A 15460-nucleotide genomic window follows, 5' to 3' on the forward strand; every position below is an offset into this window, starting at 1 on the left:
TTTTTGACCGATTTCTGCTTTTTATGTCTCATTAGAACGACAATTACGTACACATTTCCATTCTTTTAAATTAAATTACAAAAGTAATTTTTGAATGGCAAAATTTTTACAAAAACTGAAAAAATTCATTTTTTCCCCTTGTAAATGCATCTCAAAACTTCAGAGGGCTTGCGGCACGTCTTATCCCCAACCGATTTATCTAAAATTTTTTCAGGATGATTTTTTTACTAATGTTCACCAAACTGGTGAGAATGGCCAAAATCCAACTTTCGTTTATTAAGGGCCACCCTAGGGTAGCCGTGTTAGCTACATTATAAATAAATCATGACGATCGGCCCACAATTGGTCATTGCTCGCATAAAAGAATCACTTCCGAAAATGAGTCACAATAAAATATTATTGAAATTTAAAAAGAAACATTATTTGCTCATGTACTCAGTGTAGAGTATTGTATGGTCAGGTTTGATCGACAACAATTGCTTACTTGTTTATCTTCAAAAATGTACGCGAAGATTTGGCTATTTTAAAAAAAACTATAATTTCTGAATTTCACTTTTTCCAACATTGATCGAATATATCTTAAAACTGGTATCAGAGGATTAAAACTTGTTGCACTTATAAATTCCATATTCAAGCTATAAATTTAGTAAAAAAATTAGAAAATTCAGTTTTTTAATACAAATATTTTATTTTTTTACATAATTTAAAATTTTTGGATTTATTTTTACATTTTCTTACTAATTTTAAGTTACCTAAATATTGCAGTGTTTAATAAAAATATAAAAAGAGCTTTAAATCATTATTTTCGACATGTACAATGCTCGGATTTCAAAGAAATACAAATACAATCTTACAATTTTGGAAGTTTTAAGTCAATACCAACATCTGAATTAGTTTGATGATTATTGGAATTACCATTGCCACTTATCACATTCTGAAAAGATTTAACATTAATTTCACACAAATATTTAAAAAAAAAGGAAAAATATTCAACTCACATGTCCTGGAGCAGCCATAGCACCGGCAATAATGCAAACAACAGCCACAAATAATTGTATTAATTTCATATTTTTATTCAACAACTGATAACTTTCTTTCGCAATGAAATTTATTGGAATACTGCTGAATATTTCATTTATTTTTTGCTTTTTATAGGCTTATCAATCGCTTAAAATACTCACTACGCTATCTGTAATGTTGAGAATATAATGTGGTGAAGTTTAAATTTAATTGATTTATAAATATGTTGAATTCTTAATAAAACACAATGGGATAATTTTAATAGAATCGGCTGGTGACTAAGGATTTTTTGTTGACATTCTTCATTTATTTATAATGACGGAATTATTTCTTAAAAAAAAACATAATAAATCAAAATAATTGCTCTTGCATATGTATCAACACTTACAATAGTCAAGAAGATCTGCGATACATTAGCGGAGTTCAGTATTAAGTGCGAATGGTATTGCATCATTGCAAATGAAAAATTGTAAATGTTTTTGTGTGTATTTTGTTATTGGATTACGGTAAAATTTTGCATTTGCAATGATGCTAGACCATTCGCACTTAACAGTGAATAACGCTATTATTTGTAAATAAAGTTGATAATTCATGTTATGAATTTCGGTTTAAATGTTGATAACTGGATTGTATAATGTGAGCATTTCTTCCTGTCATTGATCCCTATCACGACGCACAGTGGTATGAGAATAAAAAAAGTGGGATAAATCTGTAACTTCTAAACCCTTAAGCCGATTTGAATGAAATGCGCAAAGAGGAAGTGTAGTCGAGTTTAAGTTTTGAATTTGGACCTCATGACCCCACCAGGAGCGGGACCAGGGGTTCCTAAAGTAGGACACCTCGGGTATGTTCAATTTTTAAAATGATCCTATTTCTTCGTTTGTGTTCCGATCAAAATAAATTAGGGAAAACTAAACAACTCGCTGAGAATTTACCTAACATAGAAATTCATAAAAAAGCATGTTGCCTACATAATAACTTTTTTATGAATGTAAATAACAGTGCTAGGTAAATTCTCAGCGAGTTGTTAAGTTTTCCCTAATTTATTTGACACTTAAAAAACATAAGGTAGATACGTTTTATATCAATGGATAGAGGATTTTGTCTACTTTCCAAAAATGTATATAACTTTTGACAATTAAAATATTCATGGAATACTTTTTTGAAAAATATGACAAAATATGCTTTTTGTTGAATTTTGCATAGATACACATTTTTCAAATTGAAATAAAATTTTTATTTATGAATATTTTTTAATGAAATTTCACAGTTATGTGGATTTTTCTATTCAAAATGGCAAAATAAAAACAAATTTTGAAATCTGTAATCAAGTATCCCGCAATTCCCAAAAAAATCTTGAAAAATCCCAAAAATGTGATTTTCGTTTTTTGGCTATAATATCCATAATAGGGGCGGGGTTATCGGAACCCTCTACATGATAATTAAGAACTTATTGGGCCATCTAAAATGGGTTACTACATTTTGATATCGAGTATGCGATTTGAGAATTTTTCCACTAAAGTTGAATTTTACATAAAAAATAGCCATTTTTTGAAAGGACCTGATCCCATCGGTATCAAAAATTATAAATTATTTAAAATAGTTGGCGTAAAGTTAGCTTTTCAAAAAGTTCAAATTCATTATACATCCTCTTAAAAAATTTTTAGATAACTTAAAATTACTTTTTTCCCAAAAAAATTGCGAAAAATCGCCTTTTTTAATTTTTTTATACTCACATGCATGTAACTTTGAACTCAGTCATGATTTTTTAAAACACATCTCTCTTTGTTTGATATAAAGATCTATTGTTAATCCTATAAAAGAAAAATGGATAAAATCGGAGAATATTTGGAACCGCGGTCGGTGTAACCCGATCGGTGTAACCCGATATCCCACTAAGACTCTACTCTCGAAACAGCGACTGCATAAAGCAGCAACACCGATTGACATTGCTCTGAAATCTATTTTATGTTATTCTTAATTTAGTTGTCTAACTAATAGAAAAATAAATCGAGTCCATAAGGTCCAAAAGTATATTTATTAAATATCCACTAATAAAAAAATATCCACTAGAATAAAATATTGTTACGTTTTAACCTTTTCAAAACGTTGGTTTATTTCCTTTAAATAAACCAGATACTTTTGATTGCAAATAAATGCCGATTAGTAGTTTAAAAATTGTAACATTATTTAAAATTTATTTATTTATTTAAAATGTACAACAAAAACAGAATTAAATAGTCGCTCAGTTTTTTTATACACGTAGAAATACTGATACACTTTATAATGTACACGAATTCACTGGAAAATACAGCACACTTTAAGGCACTCAGTTGATGTTTATTCGAATAGCGTCTCTGATAAACTCACTCACTCACAACTGCAACCTCTGCCGCTATTTATAACACTGCCATCTGCACTCTAGATTGTTCTTTAACTGTCAAAGCTCGTATATTCGAATTCTAGAGCTTTCGATGTCAATTAGTGTAGCCATACTTACAATCAATGATCAACTCAAAGCTTTTATTCAATGTTAATAATACCCACAGATATGTTACAGTTTGAGAGGAACTGCTGTTTAAAAGCATTGTAAAACTTTAAATCAGCCGATAAAATCGTTATATTTGAATTCAAGTTCAATTTCGTAACAATATAAACAGAAGAGTTGCTGAGAGGAAAAAAACCTCTGCATTCAAAAACCCTGTCTGGGAACAACAAAATTCAAGCAAACCAATGAGTTTTATTGTTGTGTCAGCCATAAAATTTGGGAAAGAGTAAATATTGAAACAAAAGTAAGATTTATTTTACATTTTTCTGTGACTGATCTATTTCCATCCAAAATTGATATTTGGTTAATTGATATTTGGTAAATTGATATTTGGTAAATGTATTTCGGGAAAATTTATATGAAGTTTTAAATTCACATTATTTTGAATATTTCCATGATTACCGTTGCCTGTTATCCAATTCTGAAAATATTTAATATTGAATATTGAAATATACATTAAACATAACAAGATTTATACTTACACCTCCTGGAGCACCCATTACAGTGGCAACAATGCAGCCAACTATGAAAAGTAATTGAAATAATTTCATATTTTTATTTAAGATCGGGTATGTTTTCTTTGCTATGAAATTTATTACAATACTGTGCAATGTTTTATTTTATAATTGCATTTTATACTCATTTATAAAAATATCATATAAGTACATCTATAAATATTCACATAAAAAGAAAGTATCATAATGATTCATATTTAAATCAGATTAATATTGATTTTCTTGCGAAAATAATAAAGCGAGTTGTTTTGTATCTTTTTTATCCACTTACAAACTACAGTTCCAGTCGGCAAGAAACCAGACAAATTTTTTTTATAAAATTTTTAAACACGATTTGTGCTATTTATCTCTTATAATTTCCGAGTTATAGGCATTTCAAAATTGAAATTTTAAAATTTTGCTATACCTCGCACAGAGGGATTTTGGTGTCAAAAAGTAAATTTTTCAAACACTTAATTATACCATTCACCACCATAAGTGGTGAATGAGGGTATATGTATATAAGTTTGTCATTCCGTGTGTAACATTGAGAAATATTCATCTGAGACCCAACACAGTATATATATTATTGATCCTTATGAAATTTTAAGTCGATTGAGCTATGTCCGTCTGTCTGTCCGTCTGTCTGTCTGTCCGTCTGTCCGTCTGTCCGTCTGTCCGTCTGTCCGTCTGTCCGTCTGTCCGTCTGTCCGTCTGTCTGTATGTCTGTGTAAAACACGCTCACGTCCAAAATAGACAAACAAAATTGATAAACTTGCAAGAAAACTGTGTATTGTTCTCCTAAGCAGTTTGGTATTGAAAATCATCAAAATCGGTGGAAAGTGGAACCAGAGTTATGAACCAAAATGTGAGACAACCTAAAAAAAAACATGATAATTTTAAAATTGTTTTTGTTATATGTGCAAATATATTGCAGATAATACCAGCAAATTTTACACACGTACAAATTTCTTAACGAAATATAGTTCTATGGTCTGTAAATGCCTACCAAATTGCAGTATCCACACAAAATTCAGGAAAAATAAGTTTTGTGCTTAAAAAAATCACAACACTAAATTTTTTGTGGATCGGCCCATATTTGACCATACATAAAGTTCAATTCCGAAAATCACTTAAATAAGCATAAATGTCTTGTTAATATCGCTATTAAGTTTAAATTCGTCATAAATAGTCCCAATATATACCAAAATCGATATACCTAATTCAATGAAGATCGGCCAATAATTGGTTATAGCTCCCATATAAGGACCACTTCCGAAAAACATATTAACCTATATAACTATCTGAAAAATATCAATATCAAAACAAAATTTTATACAAAACTCTAGTTTATATTTAGAAATCATACTACGGGATTTTGTGAATATTGGTCCATATTTGACCATAGCTCCCATATAAGGTCCACTTCTGAAAATCAGTTAAGTACTCATAAATATCTTATAAATAGCTTTATCATGCTAAAATTCGACAAAAATAATAAGCATATACATAGAAATTACTGTACCAAATTTTACACAGATTGGCCGATAATTGGTCATAGCTCCCTATACGGCCCATTTCCGAAAATGATATTAACCTTAAAAAATATTTAAAACAAATTGATATTAAAATTAAATTACGCACAGATCAGTAATTTGTATCCAGCAATCATACTACTAGATTTTGTGAATATCGGTCAATATTTAACCATAGCTCCCATATAAAGTCCACTCCCTAAAATCGCTAAACTCCTCATAAATTTCTTACAAATATAGTTATCAGGTTGAAATTCGAAACAAATTTGTTCAATATATGTATACAAAAATCGATGTACCAAATGTTACGATGATAGTCCCATAATTGGTCATAGCCCCGATATAAGAACCACTTCCGGAAAATACAATAACCTGCACAAATATCCAAAATAATCTGTACTGAACCAAAATTTTACACCGATCAATAATTTGTATCCAAGAATCGTACTACATGATTTTTTAAATATTGGTCCATAATTCGTCATAGTTCCCATATAAGGTTCACGCTTGTTAATGGCGTTGTTTATATGAAATTGTACAAAAATAGCACTCAAATACTTAGGCCCATAATAGGTCATAGGTTCCATATATTGAACCAAAATAGTACACAGATCAGTAATTTTTAAAATCATACTACTGAATTTTGTGAATATCGGTCCATATTTTGCAACAGCTCCTATATAAATACATAAAAATCACTTTAAAATATTTTATGACAATCGACTCATAACAGGTCATATCTCCCATACAAGTCCCACAACCCAATATCTTGAAATTTGTCTAAATATATTTGTATACCATTTTTTTATAATCTGTTTCTTCAGTGAAGAATCTTCACATGAGGTTAAAAAGGAAAAATGTTGAGCCAAACGTATTAACTTATTATTAAGTATATAAATTGTTAAATTCCATACGTTCTAATATTAATTTCAATTATAAATTGCTGAATTAGATCTGCGTAAACTAGTCTTACTAACAATTGTTATATTATTTCAGTTGTTATACCATCATATTTAGGTGGAGGGTATTTAAGATTCGGCACGGCCGAATATAGTACTCTTACTTGTTTCAAAAATCAAATGATGCAGTTTTGTAGATAAATGTTTAAAGATGAAATGTACACTGATAGTTTTAAGAAATGTTTTTTTTTTTTTAAAGCAAAAATTTACTTATATTTCCACGCAATTCAGTGTTTTATTTATGTATAATTTTCCTAATAATACCATTTAACTTTAACATATTCGAAAAATATAGCATTTCTCCATAAATAGAAAAAAAAATAATATTCAAAATTCAAAATTGCGACCTGTACTCTGCGCACAAGGTTTACATGGACAGCCAGCCGGACGGATATCGTTTAATCGACTCAGAAAATGATTCTAAGTCGATCCAAAATTTTACTACCGCTTTGTTTGAAAAAAAACCATAAAAATAAAATTGAAAAGGTTTTCAAATAAATATTTATTAAATTTCAAGTTTTTATGCTTATTGGCTTAACATAAAATTGGGGTATTCACTCGGTCTACTATTTGGTCATATTGTCATATGTCCTAATATATTATGATAGTTTAAAAAAATTTTTGTTGTGTTTCAAACAAAAAAGTTCTAAACTAATAAGACTTTTTGAACTATGTTTATTGTTTTGTCATAAAATAATACTTTTTTTTTGTTTTAAAACACAACAAAAACTATTATAATATATTAGGACATTATGACAATAAGACTAATAGCAGACCGTGTGAATACCCCAATTGAAAAGTTACAAAAACTTTAGTCTTGCAACAATAAAACTCATGTAATTCAATAAATTTTGTTGTTGTATCAGCCATAATATTTGGGAAAGAGTAAATATTTTCAATATAATTTACTCTAAGTTGCACATCTATCCGAAATTGATATTGGGTAAATTAATCTTGGGAATATTTAAATTGAGTTTTAAATTAACATTATTTTGAACATTTCCATGATTACCGTTGCCTTTCATCACATTCTAAAAAAAAATATTTTATAATTTATTGAAAAATACATTAAACATAACAGGATTTATACTTACACCTCCTGGAGCACCCATTACAGCGGCAACAATGCAGCCAACTATGAAAAATAAGTGAAATAATTTCATATTTTTATTTAGGATCGGATATGTTTTCTTCGCTATGAAATTTATTATAATACTGTGCAATGTTTTATTTTATAGATGCATTTTATACTCTTTTATAAATATGTATATCATTCTATAAATATTTACATAATAAGAAAGGGTCATAATGATTCATAAATAAGATGGTTTTTTGTTTGTATTATTTCGACCACAAATAAAGACTAATTCCCGTTATGTTTATACAATTAATGATTATGACTAATGATTTTTTTGTTTAATTATAAAATTTTATAAAACAATTTAATTTTTATATTCTAAAGACGGAGGTTTATTTTATTTATTTGCAAACAAAAGCGCAAAAAAATTTTAAAATTGTAACAACTCTTTATTTATTAAAATTTACACAACAAATACGGTTGATGTTAATGGTTGATGTTAAACAATTACGATTTACTATATATACACAGCGCCATCTTCTAGAAGTCTCATGAATTATCTAACGGTATGAATGTTCGATTCCACAATGATCACCTACAGCTTTTAAAGCTAATTCACAGTTATAACTGTGAGTTTATAAGTATGACAGCATTATAATAATGTCATACTTACAAACAATGTTAATAATATGTTATTAACATTGTTTAAAAGTAGAAGTTTCTACTGCTGGAAATGATTATAGACACGATTAATGTTGCAAGCAGCCGTTACACAACATTAAATTTAATTTCATAATGCAGTTTCGTAACAATTTGAATACAAAAGAAAAAATGTGGGCTTTTTTGGAAAAAAAAACTTAGAAAATACGGCCATTTTTAATTGTTTTAACATTGGATGCGTGTAACTTTTTATGGGGACAAGATAACTGTTATTTTATTTAGAATTTTGTCGCCAATGTAGGTTTTATTTTAAAAACAAATTTTGACCCTCCGTAGGCCCGCCATATCTAAAAGACCATAAAAAGATCGATAAAATTAAAAAACAAGTAAGAAAGTATGGTCGGTCAAGCCAGACCATATAATACCCTACACTAAGTAAAAGAGCAAAAAAAATTTTTCTTTTAAAATTTCAATAATTTATATTTTTGAGTGATTTTCGGAAGTGGGCCTTATATGGGGGCTATGACCAATTATGGACCGATCACCATGAAATTAGGTCGTGTGATTTATGTCTATATTAAAGTTAACTATGTTGAATTTTGTGTGTTGACCAACATTTTTAAGCGATTTATGCACGTTAAAGTGATTTTCGGAAGCGGGTCTATATGGGAGCTATGACTAATTATGGACCGATCCTAACAAAATTTGGTGACATGAATTTTGTGTATATAAAACTTATTTGGAGCGGAATTTGTGGAGATACCTGTATAAATTAAACATTTATGACCGATAAAGTCCAATTTCGGGAGGACATTTGTATGGGGGCTAGGTGAAATAATGGACCGATTTCAGCCAGTTTCAATAGGCTTGGTCCTTGAGCCGAAAAAATAATATGTTTCAAATTTCATCGAAATATCTTCAAAATTGCGACCTGTACTCTGCGCACAAGGTTTACATGGACAGCCAGCCAGCCAGCCGACCAGACGGACGGACATCGCTTAATCGACTCAGAAAGTGATTCTAAGTCGATCGGTATACTTTAAGGTGGGTGTTAGACTAATATTTTTGGGCGTTACAAACATCTGCACAAACGCATACCCTCCCCACTATGGTGGTGTAGGGTATAAAAAAAAATCAATAAACCTAACTATATCTTCAACTAATAGAGATATTGTATTTTCAATTTCAGCTTATTCGGATAATAAATGGATTTTTGGCAATTTTTTAAAAAATTTTAGACCCTAGGTGATCAAATTTTAGGGACCACTCACTGGCCCCCATTAGCGTTAGGAAGCTTATTAATAACGTTGTTTATATGAAATTCTACAAAAATAGACCACAAATACTTAGAAATCTCGTTACAATATTATATGGCGATGGACCCAAAATGGGTAAGCTCCCATTTATTGAACCAAAATAATACATAGATCAGTAATTTGTATCCAAAAAAACTACAGAATTTTGTGAATATCGGTACATATAAGTATACATTAGGGTGGCTCTTAATAAACGAAAGTTGGATTTTGGCCATTCTCACCCTCCAGTTTGGTGAACATTAGTAAAAAAATCATCCTGAAAATTTTTTAGGTAAATCGGTTGTGCCGCAAGCCCTCTGAAGTTTTGACATGCATTTACAAGGGGAAATATGCACTTTTTTCAGTTTTTGTAAAAATTTTGCCATTAAAAAATTACTTTTGCAATTCAATTTAAAAGAATCGAAATGTGTACGTAATTGTTCAAAAACAGAACAGAAATTGGTCAAAAAATGTTAAAGTTATTAAAAATTCGCCAGGCCATTAACGTGTCTTAGGCAACTCTTGTTTTTCGTGATTTTAAAATTTCAGGGTCATTTTGACCCCAAGTGCTCTTAAGGGTTAATTTCCAATGTTGTGCTGCTATTATAAATACTAGACTTCGAAATCGACCCAAAAATATATAACATTTCCATTAGAAATTCCAAATATTGAAAAATTTTACTTTTGACCTTCACGATTTAAGGGTTAACGTTTTCCGATTTTAGGAAAACTTTCAGACTATTTTTAAAATTAGCTCAACTATAAATATTCTGAAAAAAAATGAATTTTTTCCCCTTGTAAATGCACCTCAAAACTAAATCGAAAATCGGCACCGGTTGCCCTTCTTAGAACAAGCTAAAAATTAAAGTATATGTATACTAGGTCGCCCAAGTGGAACCCCATGGAACCAGACCTCTAAAATGAATTCTGATGTTCCTTATTTTGACCCATAGGTTAAATTTTGAAAAATTCCACTTTGACCCATTTAAAATTCCCCTAATCGAGTCTAAATGTATGACCAACCCCCACTAACTTTGGATGGCCGACCCACACCCTGGAAGACCCTGGGGGTCCCCATTCAAAAATTTCAAAAAATCACAATTTTTGGCACTTAACATGATGTACAGTGGTGGCCACCAATTTAAGACAAATACTTGAATTTTTTTCATCAACTGAATTTTAAGTGCGATAGAGCCAAAATAAAAAGAAGTGAAATTTATTATTAATGTTTCTAGTTTCTGAAAAATGTTTGGAAAAATTGGTAAAACATATATGGACAAAGATATGTGGAAATACGTTGACCAACCTCAGCGAACATCAGCTGTTAATAACATGATATGACCGATTTATAATAATAAAATTATAGTGATATAAATGTGAGAAAATATGTTTATTTAAAAAAAAAATGGTTTGGTCAAGTTGTAGAAAAATGTTATGTGTTCATGGTGAATATGTATGAATTGACACAGTCGAATAAAACACACTTGTGTGTTAAAACAGTCCTCATGCATACATATTTGTGGAAATATTTGAAAAAATAATTGAAAAGTACATGGAATTTAGCAAACAATTTTTGTCTTAAATTCCTGGCCACCACTGTATGTATTGCGTATAAATTTTGTTTATAGAACGTATGATAAATATAAATATGATGTAGGTAATAAATAATATTAATCATACGTCTATGAGAATCAGCATGTATTTATTTTTATACCCTTCACCCTTGTGAGAAGGGTATATATAAGTTTGTCATTCCGTTTGTAATTTCTACTTTTTCATTTCCGACCCTATAAAGTATATATATTCTGGATCGTTATAGATAGCGGAATCGATATAGCCATGTCCGTCTGTCTGTCTGTTGAAATCACTTTTCTGAAGACCCCTGATATCTTCCGAATCTAAATCTTCAATAATTCTGTCAGACATGCTTTCGATAATCAGCAAAATCGGTCCACAAATGGCTGAGATATGAGGAAAAAACCAGAACAACCTCGATTTTTGACCTATTTTTGACCTATATCTGGATTACTAAATCATTAATATAAACAATATGGATATCTAATGATAGATATTTCAAAGACCTTTGCAATGACGTAATATAAAACCATAGTAAGTTGGATCTATAGACCTAATGAGTCAATATCGGAAAAAATAATTTTAAACTCGATTTTTTTTTCATAAAAAGTTTTTTTTAGCTAAATATTAAAAAAAAAAATTTTAAATTAAAAAAAAATCTTAAAATTTAAAAAAAAAATGGGCAGTAACCATGCCCAACTATATTTTTTTCTGCGTGTATATAAGTGAAAATTTTCATTAAAAACGATTCGTAAAAAAACTTTTTATTCCCGTATTTTTGAAAAAAGTCTGCTATAATTTTTTTAAATCATACAAATTTTATACATTTTTGAAAAGAAAACACAATTTTCTACACGTTGATATATGTATATGTAATATGTATATCTTATGTTTTCTAATAATCTTAATAATGGCTTCAAAATACATACATAGCTCGCAGTAATTAGCTACATTTTGTAGTGTTCTTCCACGTTTGGTAATGCAGTCGTCGGTTATGCAGTGCCCAAAAATATATTACAAAACGGCAAGATTCTGTAAATTTTGTGTTTGTTGTTGATTTTAAATCCATGAAATACCCATAAAAAGAAAATTGAAAAGGTTTTCAAATAAATATTTATTAAATTTCAAGGTGTTATGCTTGTTGGCCTAAATCTTGCAACAATAAAACTCATGTAATTGAATGAATTTTGTTGTTGTGTCAGCCATAAGGTTTGGGAAAAAATAAATATTTTTAATATATTTTCCACTAAGTTGCACATCTATCTAGTTCCATCCTATATTGAGATTACCAAAGTTAACATTGGGCAAATAAATATCGGGTAACTCAATTTTGGGTAAATGAATATTGGGTATCTTAATTTCGGGTATTTGTTCTTTGATCCATTTCTGAAAATATTTAATATTTATTGAAATATACATACATTAAACATGACAAGATTTATACTCACAAGAACGCGACATGGAGCTCCCACTGCAACGGTAACAATGCAGCCAACTATGAAAAATAATTGTAATAATTTCATATTTTTTTTATTTAAGATCGGGTATGTTTTCTTCGCTATGAAATTTATTAGAATACTGTGCTATGTTTTATTTTATAATTGCATTTTATACTCTATACGGGAATGTATATAAATATTTATATAATAAGAAAGTCTCATAATGATTCATAAATAAGATGGTTTTTTGTTTGTATTATTTCGACCACAATTATAGACTAAATCCCGTTAATTTTTTATAAATAATTATTTAATGAATGTGACTAAGGATTTTTTTTTAACTGTGGTTTATTTCCTTTAGATAAACCGTATTATTTTACTTGCAAGTTAAAGCGCCAACTTTTAAAATTTACACAACAATTTAAATACACCCCTATCGCGAATCAACATTTCACATGAAATATGTTCCCTTTTCCCATTTCTCGTTCATCAACTCTGTTCACGTGAAAAAATTCCCCATGTTGTGAAATTTTTAGATGAAATTTTGTAAACAATAGACAGCTGTTACGAACAAAATCAACTATTGTGAATAAAAAGTTTAGGGGAATATCATGATAGCAATTTTCCCTTCGAGGGAAATGGATATTTCATGGGAACATAAATTTCACATGTTTTTTCACGATAGGGGTGATAGTTACTCTCATGGTAATACGGTTCATGTTGACTCTAACAAAGCGTTGTTATATAATTTTTTTAATTCTTAAAAATTTTGTACATTTTTGAATAGAGGATATAATTTCCTACACGTTGATATATAACACCGTGCGACAGCAATTATTGGACTTGAACGAGACCATATACATATGAAACCTTATGTCATATATAGTAGAACTGCGCTTTTAGTTTTTCATTTTGTGATCTTTTCTCCCTTTTAAAGGACTTCAAAGTTTTAAGGATATACAAATTTCCAAAAAATCATTTAAATAGTTCTGCTCATTAGTTTTTCTTTGTATTGATATCAAATGAAAGGGGACAATTTCTAGAAGTAGATCATTTTTTTTATTTTTACTTTTCAGGACGAAAAGTTGTAAAAAATTTCCTTTGAAAAATGTAACCTTTTATATCCTTGAGAATTTCCAATATATTTTTCTAAAAAAAATATATGTTGAAACCATGCATATACTTTAACACATGCTTAAATTTCGTTCTTATAGCTTTATAAGTTAAGCCTAAACAGAAAAAAACATATTATTAAGTTCATTAAAAAAAATACTTTTATCGATACAGCAATTAAGATTACAAAAATATTAGATAGTACTTTTTGGACTTCAACAAGTCCACATACACATGAAACTGGAGATCGTATATAGTAAATCTGCGTTCTCAGTTTTTAATTTTCTGATCCTTTCTTATTTTTAAAGGACTTCAAAGTTTCAAGGATGTACAAATTTATAAAAACTTAAATAAATATTTTTATAAATGTTTGTCAAATAAAAGAAGACGGTCACCAGAAATGGAAACAATATTTTTTTAATTTTTCAGTACAACAAATTTCAAGGAAAATCCTTTAAACATTTTTTCTTTCATGTCCCAGATAATTTTCCTACTAATTTTAAAAAAGGGTTGAGTCTATTAAAAGTTAATTCGTTTTTATTTATCAGGATACATTGTATATAAAAAGTTAAATATCTTATGTAACATCAAGCATCTAGTAGTTTTGAATTGACACGTCAAAATTCTTATAAATAATTTTTAATAATTTCCTAATAAAAACAAATTCTGTGTTGTTTGTGGTTTATTTGTACCTTTTAATAAAGGAAAAAAATGTAACAAAGGCTTTTGTGGATAAGTATGAACAATATTTTTTAATAAACATGGTTTCGAAGGCATGGTATATACCAGAAGTTGTGTGTAATTATTGTTACAAGGGGTTACTACGATCTAAGCAGTTCTCAATAAAATATGTGTACCCAGTAATTTGGTTGAAGCGGAGTGAGCATTCGCGCGATTTGTGTTACTTTTGCCGAAATCAACCGAATACCATCAGGATGAAGAATCAAGATAGGGAGAAAATCGTTTACCATAAATGTGATTCAGTGCAGCCCGCGGTACTACGCACAGTGGTTTAGAAACTTTTTTTTTTGGAAATAATTCGGTATCTCGGGAACTATTGGAGATATTATTACAAAATTTCACATGGTTAGAGCTGAGGTGTTTTTGAGTTGAATTACATTTGTTCAGCTTCCTAGGGGTAATACGGGCCAGTTTGTGCCCCCTCAAAGTTGGTCACCTCGGGTCTCAAAATTTTTAAAAAAATCCACAAAAATTAATTTATGATCCGAATGAGCTGAAATTTAAAATATAAATAGTCCTTGAGAAGATCTACAAAAAATACGCTTACATGTGTAGATTATCTCCTTCAGTTGAAGAGATATTTAGGTTTATTTATTTTTTAATTTTGCTCGATTTTTTTTTGCTTTTTAGATATGGCGGCCCTACGGAGGGTCGAATTTTTTTTTCAAAATATCAGCTATATTGGCAATAAAATTGTAAATAAAATAAAAAAAACTTGGTAACAGTTATCTCGTCCGTGTAAAAAGTTACACGCATCCAAAGTTGGAACATGTAAAATGGTCCTAATTTTTTACGATTTTTCCTAAAAAAGTCCCTATATTTTTTCTTTTGTAGAAACAAATTTTCTTTAGGACTATATACAATTTTTATATGTTCCGGAAAGAAAACTTAATGCAAAAGCATGTAAAGTAAAACTGGGCTCACTTAAGCGGACACAGTATCCCCCAGACCTATCCAAACTTGGCCAATTTTAAAAAAAATATTTAGGTTTCAGTAAAAAATT

At 29.3% G+C, this 15460-nt stretch overlaps 3 long non-coding RNA genes across 3 annotated transcripts; all 3 read right to left on the reverse strand.

The window, feature by feature from the left end:
• Window positions 1–663: 663 nt before the first annotated feature.
• LOC135955827 (uncharacterized) lies at window positions 664–1119 on the reverse strand. The gene is made up of 2 exons (XR_010576306.1): window positions 999–1119; window positions 664–934 (listed from the first exon to the last, which is right to left on the reverse strand). It is a non-coding gene; the product is annotated as an uncharacterized LOC135955827 (long non-coding RNA).
• Window positions 1120–3740: 2621 nt separating this feature from the next.
• LOC135953167 (uncharacterized) lies at window positions 3741–4188 on the reverse strand. Its single transcript, XR_010576196.1, has 2 exons — window positions 4051–4188; window positions 3741–3989 (listed from the first exon to the last, which is right to left on the reverse strand). It is a non-coding gene; the product is annotated as an uncharacterized LOC135953167 (long non-coding RNA).
• Window positions 4189–12259: 8071 nt separating this feature from the next.
• On the reverse strand, window positions 12260–12745 carry LOC135954039 (uncharacterized). The gene is made up of 2 exons (XR_010576234.1): window positions 12613–12745; window positions 12260–12550 (listed from the first exon to the last, which is right to left on the reverse strand). It is a non-coding gene; the product is annotated as an uncharacterized LOC135954039 (long non-coding RNA).
• Window positions 12746–15460: the final 2715 nt, after the last annotated feature.

The sequence above is a fragment of the Calliphora vicina genome, chromosome 3 (assembly GCF_958450345.1).
Source record: "Calliphora vicina chromosome 3, idCalVici1.1, whole genome shotgun sequence".
NCBI classification, from domain to species: Eukaryota; Metazoa; Arthropoda; class Insecta; order Diptera; family Calliphoridae; genus Calliphora; species Calliphora vicina.